Consider the following 14,311-nt stretch of genomic DNA (forward strand, 5'->3'; position numbering starts at 1 on the left):
AGCGTACAGACTTGCTGTCCTATCGGGAGGTAGTATCCGCTTTAAGGGAAGAGTTTGATATTCCAGATTTGGATCATCTTCTTTTACAAGAGATTAGGAACCGGACACAGGCTAAGTCCGAGACTATCGTGTATTTTGTCTCCACGGTGCTGGGAATGTACGACCGTTTGAGCCGTCAGGTTCCTGAAGAGGATAAGCTGGACACGCTGATGCGTAATATTAGGCCGGAGTTTTCGAAGGATTTGGCTCTTCATGATGTCAGGTCCATTAAACAACTGAAAGACTTGTGTAGGAGGATTGAATTGGCTCAAGTTAAGGCAAAGCAGTTTCATGAACCGCTTTTATCAAAGAAATCGGGGTCGTCATCCCTAGGTACTGAGGAAAATAAGGGTGAGACTAGAAATAGGTTTGGTTCTGCTCGTACTTCTAACATGTCTAAGACTTTTGTCGCTGCTGTAGGGCAGACCTCTTCTGGAAGGAATGACCTTTTCTGTTTTCGTTGCGGGAAAACCAATCATCCTACTAGGACGTGTAGATCTTCTAGGGAAACTGTGTGTTTTAAATGTGGTGCGAAGGGAGTTCGTACCCCTGAGTGCCCAAAATGTAACCCGGTTCCAAAAAACTGAATAACTTTGTCTCTTCTAAAAAGAAAACATCCCTCCCATCCACTCCTGTACAAGTAGAAGAGACAATTCATTTTAATCCTCCACAGGGTGATAATCGACTTTACTTGCCTTTGAAAGTATTTGACTTAACAGTGAGAGCGTTATTAGACTCAGGATCATCGGTTAGCCTTTTGGGTCGCGGTAGCCAGTCCATTTTCGAATCGGTAGGCATCCCAGTACAGGAACGCGACAAACCTCTTTCTTTGAGGGTGGCCGATGGCCATCCACTCTTAATTACTCATTACATGATGATACCTATAACCTTCAAAGGTGAATTAAAATTAATACATTTTGACATTCAACCGAATATTAAAAATCGGATGATTCTTGGCCTCAACTTTTGGCGTGCTTATGATTTAATTCCGGAAAAAATTAAAGATGTAGTAGAAACTTTTAATGATGGACGCGTCTCTTGCAGTGCTACTTTACCCAGCGCGTCGGGATTAAATGATTATAACAATTTGACTCACGACCAAAAGAATCGTTTAGAAAAGGCTAAAAAATTGTATGAACAAATTGATACTGACAAGGTAGGATTGGGAAAAACCCACCTCATAGAACATGTTATAGACACGGGTAATGCACACCCGATTAAACAAAAATATTACCGTCTTAGTCCGGATAAGCTTGCGGCTTTGGAAAAGGAGGTAGACCGTATGCTTAAAGAAGGAATAGTAGAACCTTCTCACTCACCCTGGAATTCTCCTGTAGTAATGGTCGAGAAGCCCAATGGGGATATGAGACTCTGTCTAGATAGTAGAAAGGTTAACTCCGTTTCCAAGTCCGACGCCTACCCAGTACCCTATGTTCACTATATTCTCGATAATTTGCGTGATGCGAAATATCTCACTTCTCTTGATTTAAGTGCAGCGTATCATCAGATTCCGTTGAGTGAAAGCTCGAAAGAAAAGACTAGCTTTACAGTGCCCGGAAAGGGATTATTTCATTACAATAGAATGTGTTTTGGCCTTGTAGGTGCCTCAGCCACCATGCAAAGGTTAATGGATAACTTATTTACAGCGGAATTTGACAATAAAGTATTTTGTTACATAGATGATATAATTATATGTACATCCGATTTTGACGAACACATACGTTTAATAGAAGCTGTTTTTGAAAAACTCAAAGCAGCAAATCTTACCATTAATATGAAGAAATCTTTATTCTGTAGGTCTGAGCTAAAATACTTAGGATATCTGGTAGATAAATATGGCCTTCGTACGGATCCTTCTAAAGTAGATGTAATTGTAAATTTTCCCATACCCAAGGACTCAAAGAGTGTCAAAAGCTTCCTTGGTATGTGTGGTTGGTACCGGAGGTTTATAAATAATTTTGCTAAAATCGCTCGACCTTTATCTCGATTAACGAGTAAAAAAGTACCTTTTGTTTGGTCAGAGGAAGTTAATAACTCTTTTAATTTATTAAAATCTGCTCTTATCTCTGCACCTATACTAAAGTGCCCTGATTTCAACGAAAGTTTTTATATTCACTGTGACGCATCCTCGTATGCCATTGGTGCCGTCTTAACTCAACGGTATGACAACCTAGATCATCCAATTGCTTACTCCAGCCGTACTCTTAATAAACCAGAGACTAATTATTCGGCAACTGAACGCGAGTTGTTGGCCGTAATTTATGGTTTAGAGCAGTACCGAGCCTATGTAGAAGGTAGGAAATGTTATATCGTGACGGATCACGCTTCGTTGAAATGGTTTCATAATTTAAAAAATCCCTCTGGTCGTTTAAATAGATGGGCCTGTCGCTTAAGTCAGTTTAATTTCGAGATCATACACAGGAAAGGTAAAGAACATGTGATTCCGGACTGCCTTTCACGCATTCATGTGGATGCCATAGACGCATCTTCTATTCAGGACCCGTGGTACTTAGATTTATACAAAAAGGTCTCTGAAAAGCCTTCTTTATTTCCAAATTTTAAAATTGAAAATGACAAACTGTTTCGATACTCTAAAAATAAATATCGCCTTACCGCTCAATTCGAATGGAAGTTGGTATTACCCTATGAGCTGAGAAACGAAATACTAATCAAGTACCATGATGATCCTACGGCCGGTCATTTTGGAGTGGCTAAAACTCACTCTAAGATCGCCGAGCTATACTATTGGCCTACTCTATTTCAAGATGTTAAAGAATACGTCAGTACCTGTGAAATATGCAGGACTTATAAACCTATAAACTTAGCTCGTCCTGGTTTGATGGGTAACCCACGTCGGGTATCTGTTCCAGGCGAGGCCATTTCCTGCGATATATTAGGACCTTTTCCGCCTTCTTATTCGCGGAACCAATATCTATTTGTATGTACGGACTATTTTAGTAAATATGTTACGTTATTTCCTTTACGCACTATCACTGCGAAAGCAATAGTGAAGTGTTTAGAAAAAGGTATTTTCCTTGTACACGGGATTCCAAAGATTTTATTCTGTGACAATGGTGCTCAATTTACATCCAAGGATTTCAGAGATCTCATGACTAAATATGGGGTTCCCCATATTTTCTATAACCCTAGATACCATCCTCAGACGAACCAAACGGAGCGCGTAAACCGTGAGTTAGTCAGAACCATTGCCTCCTATGTGAGTTCTGATCACCGTAATTGGGATAAGAACGTCTCAGAGATTCAGTGCGCCCTTAATACTGCCAAGCACGAAGTTACGAGACACTCCCCGTATTTCCTCATGCATGGTCGTCAAATGATATTAGATGGTTCTATTTATAGTCATGAGACCCCTATAGATCCTGATTCTGTAGAGATAGATACCAGTGGTATTTTTTCGGATAAGTTGAAAGAGCTCCAGTCTGTATTTAATAAGGTGCGTCATTTGCAAACTGCTTCCCATGAACGTAATGCTCGATATTACAATATGAGGAAGCGACATGTAGTATTAGAAGAAGGTCAAATAGTATATAAAAAGTGTTTTCCTTTATCGAACGCATCTAAAAATTTTTCAGCTAAATTGGCACCTCGTTACGAAAAATGTGTTATACACAAAAAATTAAGTCCCTTAGTCTTTACTTTAAAATCCCTAGGAGGTAAACTTTTAGGTAACTTCCACATAAAGGATATTGTCCGTCCGGGTGAAGCAGAGCCTTCCCCTAGATAGCTAACATTTGTGATTTGGGCCAAACTCCGTACATACGTATAATCTGTTTGTTAGGAATCTGTGGATCTCCTACTTTCTCTTGCAAACTAGGAATCTCTATATCTCCTGTTTGTATAGGCTTGGTTGCGCGCGAACCAACCTACCTCTCTAATAGTTATGTCCTTATAAAGACGTAAATACTTAAAGAATATATACACATAAATATGAGTCTTACTCGTTAATATTTCTAAAAAAGGTGAACTTTGCGAAGTCCACACTTCTAATAGAATATTTTACATAGAACCGTTATATCTTCGCCTCTGACCTCTCGATTATTTTACATAGTAACACTTCAGAGGTTACGCATCTCCATAGTTTCTAACGTATTAAGCTGCAAGTAGATGGATGGATAAATGGAAAACGTAATGCAGTATAAATTCACAACACTGAGCCCTAGAATGCAGTTTAAAGTATAAAAACATACCGGTAAAATTCTGATGCCGGAACTGATGCACTAGTTTGCTATTTTACACATATTTCGTAGCCATATGGCCCTGCAATTTTAAGCTGTACTTCCCTTGTATTACACCACACAGTTTTAATCTCATTTGGTTTAGTATTCACTCACTTTTCGTAATAAATTCACTTTGTTTGGAGACCCTGCGTGGGTTAGATGTGTTCTGTCACTTCTGACAGTTTGACGTTTATAAACTGGTTGGGGAAGATTTGAGTCACATAAATACCCGTTCAATGAAAGTTTTTTTTTTCTTGTCGGAGAAAATCTGATTTCATTTTCATTAAGATAAATTAACATTATAACATGTAAAGTAATTCTAGGATATTGGTTTGCAATAAAATTTAGCTAATAGTTTGGTTTTGTTTTTCTTCTGCGGCGTTAGTCGTGTTCTCATTTGTCTATGATATGGTCATTAGCAAAGGTGACTATTTGCATTACGGGGTTGAAGATTCGTTTAATGTAAGTTAATTTCTTCTTTCCATACAAAAATACTTAGAATTTTAAAATGAGGGGTATGTTGTTATTTGTCTTAATTTTTGGTGAAAGTTTTCACAATCTAATATTTCCTTTTCTTTGGTTGGATACGTGGCTAAGGTCTCGGGCCACCATTAAAATATTGTGATTGCCTGAAGTGAATCGCAGTTGGAAGGATGTGAAATAATAAATTGATAATATCCCAGGCAATCCATTCATTCCGGGGTATGTTTTAGTGTTCAAAGAGTGCTTTGTTTTCCTTATTGTGTGGTCTTCACGTATTAATTAATATTTTGTTCTTTTAGCCGAGCCCGTTAAACTCGATTTTAACCTAAAAATGTGAGCCGTCCTTACAAAGAAAAGTAAACAGCCAGTTTTATTTCGGTGAGTTTTGGTAATAAAAAGTGTTGCTCGGAGGTTATTCCTTCATGTTCTTTGTCCAGAACACCGTTTCTTATTATTTTGTATTACCTTTCCAGCCTTCAATCTCTTCCCATCGCTGCCACGTGAGAACGTGACGGTGACATCCAGAGGAAAATAAGGAAAACACCCAGCCTTTCTGGTAAGTGGTTTTATCTCTGTTACACCAAAAACCCCTAAAAGCAACCCCGCGATTAAAAATATAGAATTAATTAAAACAACAAGTTACCGATTTCCAAAATTATCTCACCTGGTTATTTTGTTTGTCCACCAGGGTGTTTTTATCCGGGTATATGTTCCACATACTATCCTGCTACTATCCTGGTATTATGTCCTGAACTGGAGTTAGCAGTTTGCTGCCAAAACTACTCGTGAGAGAAACCGCCCAAGTTTGTGAAACGGATTAATACCTAGGATATTTTACATTTATAACATAGCATTTTTAATTAAGGATATCCATCCAGGAATAAGACCAATATAATTTTGTGGAGCGATATAAATATATATATTTCCTGTAATAAAACTTAAATTAAATACTTCCACCTCCGTTAGACTGTACGGTGGTGATAGAAAATAAGAACTTAGTGAAGGTTGTTCTTACAATAAATTAATTAAATTAGTTATAGTTGTTTCTTTCAATTGCGATCATTCGTTAGCTAAAAGAGTGAGGAAAGGGGCGCTCTAAAAACTTAAATTTGTTCTTTAGTACTTTCGTCAACACGTTTCAATATAAATACCTACCTCATTCTTTGCTCCCAGGCGAACGATATCCCATGACCCTGCTCGAGTTCTTTAAATTAGCTGAGGCATAAATAAAACGGGTGTCCGAACTTATCCACATAGAAATAAAGTTATTATCCGAACTTACCCCAACCTATGTGCATAGGTGAAAGACACTGTTACATGTTTCTAGGGACCCCTCTGTGGTGCCGAACATTATAAAATGTCATAAACTTTTTCTTTTATTATTATTATACCTCAGGGAGGTATTATAAATGGGCTTACTCTTGGCCACAGACTAGCCAAAGGCAAAGACGTGGCCTACGATGGAGTGAGCTTACCCAGAAGATGCCTGTTCACTCTTGATTTGAAGGTGAAACTTTTCTGGATTTCGCCTACTTTCAGAGTTATAAGCATTAAAAAAAAATACTTATTTAATTTTTCTCATCAGGACAAAACGCTGTTATGATGGTGATGATGCCTTTATCGGACATAATCTAACTATCCTCGTTGATAGATATCAAAAAGTAACTAGTGACTAATTGCGAAAAAGTATTTTTTAGTAAAAAAAGTATTTTTTTTTTTAATTTCAGATGCCAGTTTTACGAATAACATTTACTTTTATGTGAAAATACATCTAAAAAAGTAAAAAAATTACACAATTTTTTTTTTCTCGAAATTAGCTTGACATCATAATTATATACATGTCTCTCGCATTCAGACGCTGTTTAAATCATCTGTCAAGAGGCCTTATGATGATGATTTATACATAACATTTAATCTTTATTTTGCCCTCAGAAATGCGTACCTAGTTAAAATATTTCGGTTACACCACTTACACCGTGTATGTATACTTAAACAAGGAAAGCTGATATTACTTTGAGAATATAATTAATACAATTATGTATTCTATCAAACGATGTCTGCCAACTCCAATCTCCGATGTAATTAATTCTTAATCTGCTCAGTGAAATACTATTGACTCTGTTTCATATACTACAAGCTTTTGCCCGCGGCTTCGCTCGCGTTAGAAAGAGACAAAAAGTAGCCTATGTCACTCTCCATCCCTTCAACTATCGCCACCTAAAAAATTACGTCAATTCGTCGCTCCGTTTTGCCGTGAAAGACGGACAAACAAACAGACACACAGACTTTCCCATTTATAATATTAGTATGGATAGTAAGGTCCACGGTCCTCCAGTCTCAGAGTTTCGATTAACGCCTAGTAACGATATTACAACTCGATTACTATATTTATGAAATTAGCCTCTCCATCCCAGCGCGAAAGCGGATTATGATAGCATAAACAATTTTCTGAATTTTCCTTGAGATCTCACTGAATTTACGACCTTAAGTCGCCTGTAGTAGGCTTTGTCGTTAAGTTTCTTAAAGATTTTTCAAATTAAATTATAAATCAGGAATTCAGAAACACGTTTTGTGAATAAGTATATACGTTATACTACTCGGTACTGTAGGATGACCGTTCGTTTGGTTTTAACTTTTTCATAATGTAAGTGGCAACTCAAAGCCTATTTTTAACGTGTCGAATAATTTATCAATAAAATATTAAAGTATCACATATTACCCATTGCGTTATTTCTCTATTCTGCATATTATTCTATTTCAAATACTGCAGAATTACATAAATTAATTGCTCGGTATTTATTGTTTTTTTTTTTTGAAACCGCATCGCTAACAAGTACGTAACGACCAGCCTGTCAATGCGTGAATGATCATTTCATCCACGAATACGCGTATTTAGTTTCGTACTATAGAGGATCGAGTATTATAGATAGTTACTGTCAAAGTAAAATGTGTAATCACAGTGCGTAGACTGCTATCTCTCGACACAAGCTTAAAACTTTTGAACCTCAGTTTTGACAACTAGGCCCATATTATTAGCTTGATATGTGTTAAAATGTCAAATATTAATATTAGCGCCATCTATCCGAGCGTTCCCCAAAGGTGTAACGCCATCTAGGCCACCGTATCTTTTTCTCTATGGCTTTAAGGTACGTTTTTTTCTTAGACCTTATCCGTCCATACGGAGTTACATATGTCTTTGGTACTATCCTGGCACTGAAGGTTAGGTTTGACACCACCGTATAACACAATCTATAAATGATTACTCATCAATCTCATCATATCCCGCCGAGCGGGACAAGCCAAGCGCAACGGAGGCTTTCGAGCTTTCGTGTAAATTTCGAATATAATTGCGGCCCTAAGGTACGTAGCCAAATGTCGTTATATCTTTAATTATCGTTTTGAAAGAAAGAAAGAAAGAATTCCGTATTTGCGCGGCAGAGTAAGTTCGTTTTCACATTATCCGATCCGATATCGGATGTAGGACCGATATCCCATACATTACAGGCGCCATCTTGGATTTTATCCATTGAAATCCTTCCGACATCCGATATCGGATCGGATAGTGTGAAAACGGACTACGCTGCGTTTCGATCGGTGTCTAGCGTCAAAGATTGTCATTTCGCCTAGGCCGGCTGGCCAGCGATATACATTTTATGATGAATACTTACTTACTTACTTACTCCATTGGGCTCAGTGCCCCAAAATGAGACTTGGCCTCCGATACAAGACAGCGCCACTTTTCTCGGTCCTGCGCTATTACCTCTCGCCAATTCTTGATTTGGAGTTCGCACAGATCCGCCTCCACCATGTCGCTCCAGCGATACCTAGGGCGTCCGACAGGTCGTCCTCCTGCTTGGCGACCTAGGTATGTTCTTTTCAGATTTCGATCCTCATCCATCCTCTCGAGATGGCCCAACCAACGGAGTCTGTGTGCTTTAGTCTCTCCTATATGATGTTAGGTTCAGCCACTAGGTCTTTGATTTCACTGTTCCTAAGGATTCTCCAGCTTCTATCCGGTCTTCGTTTGGGGCCCAATATTTTCCGTAGGATCTTCCTCTCTGCAACTATAGCAGCATAGTTATTCTCCTCTTTAAGTGTCAGTGTCCAAGCTTCACATCCGTAGGTAAGGATCGGGCGTATTACGGTATTGTAGATTCGGATCTTATGATGAATACTCACCGGAAATATTCACGGGTATGGCAATTAATGTGGTAATTACATTTTCGTAGGATTTCGTTTGCGATGAAGATAATACGGCCAAGTAAAAATTTTCGCTCTGAAATAAACACATAAAGACATAAAAGTCATAACCAAACATTTATTACTAATTTACCATATATGTACCATTTACTAGTAGCATACAAATTAATACTACCAATTTTATTCTTTAACGCTTAGTAGCACATCAAAATAGATCACACCGATTACTTATGGTTCTTTAGATACTCGTAAGTTAACTGTAGTTTTAGTTTGTGAACCTATATTTATTAAATTGGAGTAAGTAAATAATGTCACCGACCTATCTAAGAGATATGCCCGGCTGTTGACATAATACCTAGGGTTCGGGAAAGAATAAAGAAACACCAGTATTTTATACAAAATTCTTTATTATGTACACCCTAAATAAAACCTAACTCAGTAACTTGGTAGAGCAAGATTTGGTTCGTTAAACTGTTATTTACATCAAGTTCAGTTCGATCATAAAACCTAGGAAAACCTAATATATAGATTAAACCACCACCAAACAAATTGTTGTAAACAAAAATTATTACTCAGTAAATGTGTGACTCTAAATGCTATACCTAGAACTTGAAACTAAAACTGGATCTGGCAAATGTTGCAATCATGAGATAGGCTTTCAAGTATTCATTTTATGGTTATTAACTTTTGAATAGAAAGGATTTAAATTAAGATTTTAACTGTAAAAAGAAACAAACCAAATAAAAAAAAACCAATAAACCAACACAATAGGTACCTGCTATCTCTGAAGTCCCCGAAGAAACACTCCGTTCCCGGCTCCGGATTCATTAGTGAAGTATGAACATTCTCCTCCCCTACAATAGAAATAGAATAATAAGAACCACGTTTATAAGCTAAAGAATTTCCCTACTCCTTTTAAGATTGAACTATGGTAACACTTACCGGAAAATACTTCAGCAGCAAGCATTAAAATTATTAGGTCTCGGCACAACCACCGAAACGCCAACGCATATCAGCAACAGCTGCAGTGCCGGTGCCGGTAGTCTGAGGACCTATTGTTCCTGTCCTCGATGTTGGAACTATGCATTTCCAAAACACCAAATTAAAACTTTTCCTTACTATGCATCTATAAAGTTCTTCGAGATGCATTTATGTAGTCCATGCCAATAAATATAACTATTATCTTATAATAGTCCATGCCAATAAATATTCTATAGTTGAACCACGAGCGAAGCGAGTATTATCTTATAAAATTAATTTCTGTACATATTTAATCAGAAAACGCCTTTTCTTCACGTCCAGAATTTTCCATCTCCCCATTCATTTGTTCTTTCTCTATCCAAATTCAAATTCCCCACCATAGAGGTAACTAGCCAAAAAGTCCTGAATAAACTAGATGAACAAAACCTTTATGCTGAAACTATAAAATGGACTGAAAGTATAGGAATGTAATTTTATTAATTTAACTAGAACATATTATTTATTTATAAGAAAAAATAAAATCATAAAAGTAAAAAAAAACTACATACCACGTTAGTCACACAGATACTCACTAGGTGTCGCTACGTGACAATAAATACAACATTATTAAAACGAATCATAATAAAAAGGGGTTAAGATTTATCCTCACAGTAAGTACTAGTAGTAAAATTTAGTTCGATGTTTTATATTTGTACTGAAAGGTCTAGGATAAAAAAAAGAAATAAAAGTAGCAGATACGCTACTCGGTCAGTCCGAATGGCTGATATATGTCGGACGAACAGGTCGTAGCTGTACAAGCACCTTTTAATCCGTTTCATTTTATGTGGATTCCACCTGAATCCCCTTTAATTCATCTCACAGCCGTCCATTTTGTGAAATGAACGAAATTATATAGAAAAGTTGAAAAGAACGGGATATTTTCTGCGATGTAAAATGAGGACTTAAAAGCGGGAGACTTGAAAAATCGGATTATTTTTCTTATGGTCAATTCCCCAGGGGGCGCCACAAGTTTTCGGGAATTGTGTCTTAAGCAGTGCTCGGACAAGTCATCGCAAAACAATCGCAAGACTGCAATAGAACAAGATCAATAGAGTCGCATTATGTACAATATTATTTAATTATATTTTTGAAATAATTTATTAATTTGAAATAATATTAATAATTCTAAATAACCATAATTAAGCAAATAATGGTATTAATTTAAATTGTCACCACAAAACTAGGTACTTATTTCAAGCATGCCAATTTGACGAATCCATGACAGATATGCGACTAAAAAGGTCAAATGTTAAATTATAAAATAAAACTATGGAAACGGATTATTATCGCGTTTAATGAATTTATAATTCATCCCGACGTTTCGAACACTTTACAACATTCGTGGTCAACGATGAGTAACTATCGCGGTAACCGAAGACAATATTATGTTAAATTATAAATTACGATAATATCAGCTTTACATAATAATAATCTTATGTCGCGACTCTATATTAATAGTCTTGTCCCATGTCCATATCTGTTTCTGCGATGAGTTGTCCGATACTGGTATAAGTCGAGTTACTTTTAGTTGTCCGCGTCAGTCCTTGCGCCCTCGATCGCTGTTTCACATCAGTTTTTGTGTAAATAAATAAATAGTGGGGACACCTTACAAAGATCAACTTAGCCCCAAACTAAGCAAAGCTTGTACTATGGGTGCTAAGCGACGATATACATACTTAAATAGATAAATACATACTTATATACATAGAAAACATCCATGACTCAGGAACAAATATCTGTGCTTATCACACAAATAAATGCCCTTACCGGGATTCGAACCCAGGACCGCGGCTCAGCAGGCAGGGTCACTACCGACTGAGCCAGACCGGTAGTTTTTGTGTAAATAACTATTCTAAACATACCTTTTTCAGACGAGCTCCTAGCTATACTATAATAAACATCTTTTTGATGTTGATTGTTTCCAAAATTCGTTGGGTATTCTAAAAAATATTGTTAAACGTAAGTTGTTTTAATAACATAATTACGTTAGGTTATGTTTATGTTGTATGCAGTTTAATTTTCTTGTATTACGTTACGTTATGTTGTTTTCATATTTTCATTAAGTGAATATTATTTAGTATACAATTATGAACCTCCAGGTCTTTTGTAGCTATTTTCTTTTTTTTTTGCAGTACATTTTTGTATTGCCAATATATAATGTGTTTATGTGACTGTTTGGTTTCTGAACAAACTAAAAAAAAAAAAAGTATGCTTGGAATTTTTGTGACCCGGTGTCCGAGCGATTTAAAGATCCGTTCGGTAAACGGAAAACGTTCGAATCCGGCTCGGGACACCTGGAGGCAAGACCAAGGCCTCTTCTCAAGGCTTCTTTGTATAAGTATGACATTTATTTCAGTTTAAGTATATTATTTGCTCAAAAACCACCACGATAAATAAGTAGTAAACATTGAAGTACCAATACTTCAAAATGTCGTTCTTATCAGCGCAAGATGGATGGAACGACGTTGTAGATACGATTTTTATTGCTAACGATCTTGTCTCGGGTATTGTCACCACCGTGACTGATGTTTAGTCCCCTACTATGAAACTTATAAATTGAAATTCCGTTAGGTATTTGTATCTAAATACCGAATATTTAAATATATGGATGTATTCGCGTTAATACATAGAGTGTACCTAAAGGCCAGCGGCGCGGGTAGTGCACGGAGTCTAGCTGCCGCGAGCACTCATACCTGATGATGGGTCTCCAAAATGACTCGAAACATGCCGCCGAACGCTTTGTATTAACGTGAGTACATTCGTATATTTAAACATTAGAATATCACTCTATTTGCTCTTGCTTGTTTAAACGATAGAGAAGAAGCAGACATTCTGTTTTCGGTTTTTGTGGTAGGCCTTCAAGTTAAGCCAGGGCCAAGAATTTTTGACGCCTTAGAATTTCGTTAGGTACTTGATAGCGTAAACAACACAGAAAATGTATGTAATTTTGGTTCTAGTAAGTAAGTAACTGTTAGGGAGTGCTGTTCAGTTTCTCCATACACTGAATGCCATTTTTAATAGTATTTTTTAGACGGTCGGGTGGTATAGCGTTTAGCACGTCAGCCGTGATATGTTCGATTCCCGGCTTGTTCGCTTTTTCTTTCGTGTATGCTATTTCAATTTTTAATTTGTATTCTAAAGCGTCTAATTCTCATGGTAGAAGCTCAGATGCGAGCTTCGGCAGTAAAACACAAGATATGACGATGTTCTCACTCTATAACATACGTACACATAAGGTTCGAACCGCGGTCGTTACCACGAGTAAATGCTCCGGGGAAATTTTATAGGTGAATACGTTTAACTCGAATAATGATCTGTGTTTAGGGCTGAGCATCTGTATAGGCTCTGGGGAATGCTTTTAAGCTGTTCATTGAATCATTTTACATAGGTACGAAGTAAATATAGTATTCCTCTTTCTCATTAGATACCTAAATAAAAAAAGTGGTAGAATATGTATTGTTACTATTGGATTAATTGGATAAATTTTCTGTTTTTTATTAATTTCAAGGGGTTGTTTAAAGAACGAAAATTTTAGGAGATACTATTCAAAGTTTTTTGTTCAATACTTTTTATGTATTCCATTTAATGTTTGGGACAAAATTAAATAAGGTACAGCAGGGCAAATCTCGACTGGGGAACAATTGTAACTGATCCATTTTTTCCATTATTACACTATGATGTTGAGTTCTAAATGTATCCACTGAACACGCCTACCACATATAACCGGTGGACACTCTGTTTAATAATGCAAACATTGTAAAACATGAAAAAAATGGAACAGTTACTTTTGCCCCCGTCGAGATTTGCCGCGCTGTACCTTATCTAATACATATAAGTACCTAAGTGCCTGATGGTGCATTCTATAAGTACCTATACCGTAGAAATAAGCTATCAAACCCCTATGAGCAGTCTATTGTGTGTGTCTAATATTATTGTGTCACGCATGACCTGCTTATGCAACATATTATGTTTGTATTATCAAACTGATTCAAATTCAATCAGCCATGCAACAGAATAGCGCATATTCAATATATTTTCACGTTGATTGCTTTTGTACGTGTATGTATCTATATGGAATACTCTCAGGGCAATTCCAAAGCCGACTGATATTGGAATAATGTCTCAACCATATTATTTAGTTATGAGCATTTCGCCTGCACCAGTGCTAGCTACGCTGCTAATCGTTGGTGCCGTAGCGAACGAAACCGTAATCTCTACTACTCTTTGATAATAGTAAATGTGACAGAAAGACATTGGAATTTAGTTCAAACGATTGCCATCTTGGGTAGGTAGGTAGCCTATTCAGGTATGAGGGAAATGTCTGGTAAGTA

The 14,311-nt window shown here is 36.9% G+C and overlaps 1 long non-coding RNA gene across 2 annotated transcripts; it reads left to right on the forward strand.

The window, feature by feature from the left end:
- Positions 1 to 4,114: 4,114 nt before the first annotated feature.
- LOC125227171 lies at positions 4,115 to 5,795 on the forward strand. 2 transcript variants are annotated; one of them, XR_007177147.1, is made up of 3 exons: positions 4,115 to 4,979; positions 5,060 to 5,138; positions 5,234 to 5,795. It is a non-coding gene; the product is annotated as an uncharacterized LOC125227171 (long non-coding RNA). The 2 variants fall into 2 exon arrangements; XR_007177146.1 differs by having other exon boundaries at positions 5,060 to 5,795.
- Positions 5,796 to 14,311: the final 8,516 nt, after the last annotated feature.

This window comes from Leguminivora glycinivorella, chromosome 6 (assembly GCF_023078275.1).
Source record: "Leguminivora glycinivorella isolate SPB_JAAS2020 chromosome 6, LegGlyc_1.1, whole genome shotgun sequence".
NCBI lineage: Eukaryota > Metazoa > Arthropoda > Insecta > Lepidoptera > Tortricidae > Leguminivora > Leguminivora glycinivorella.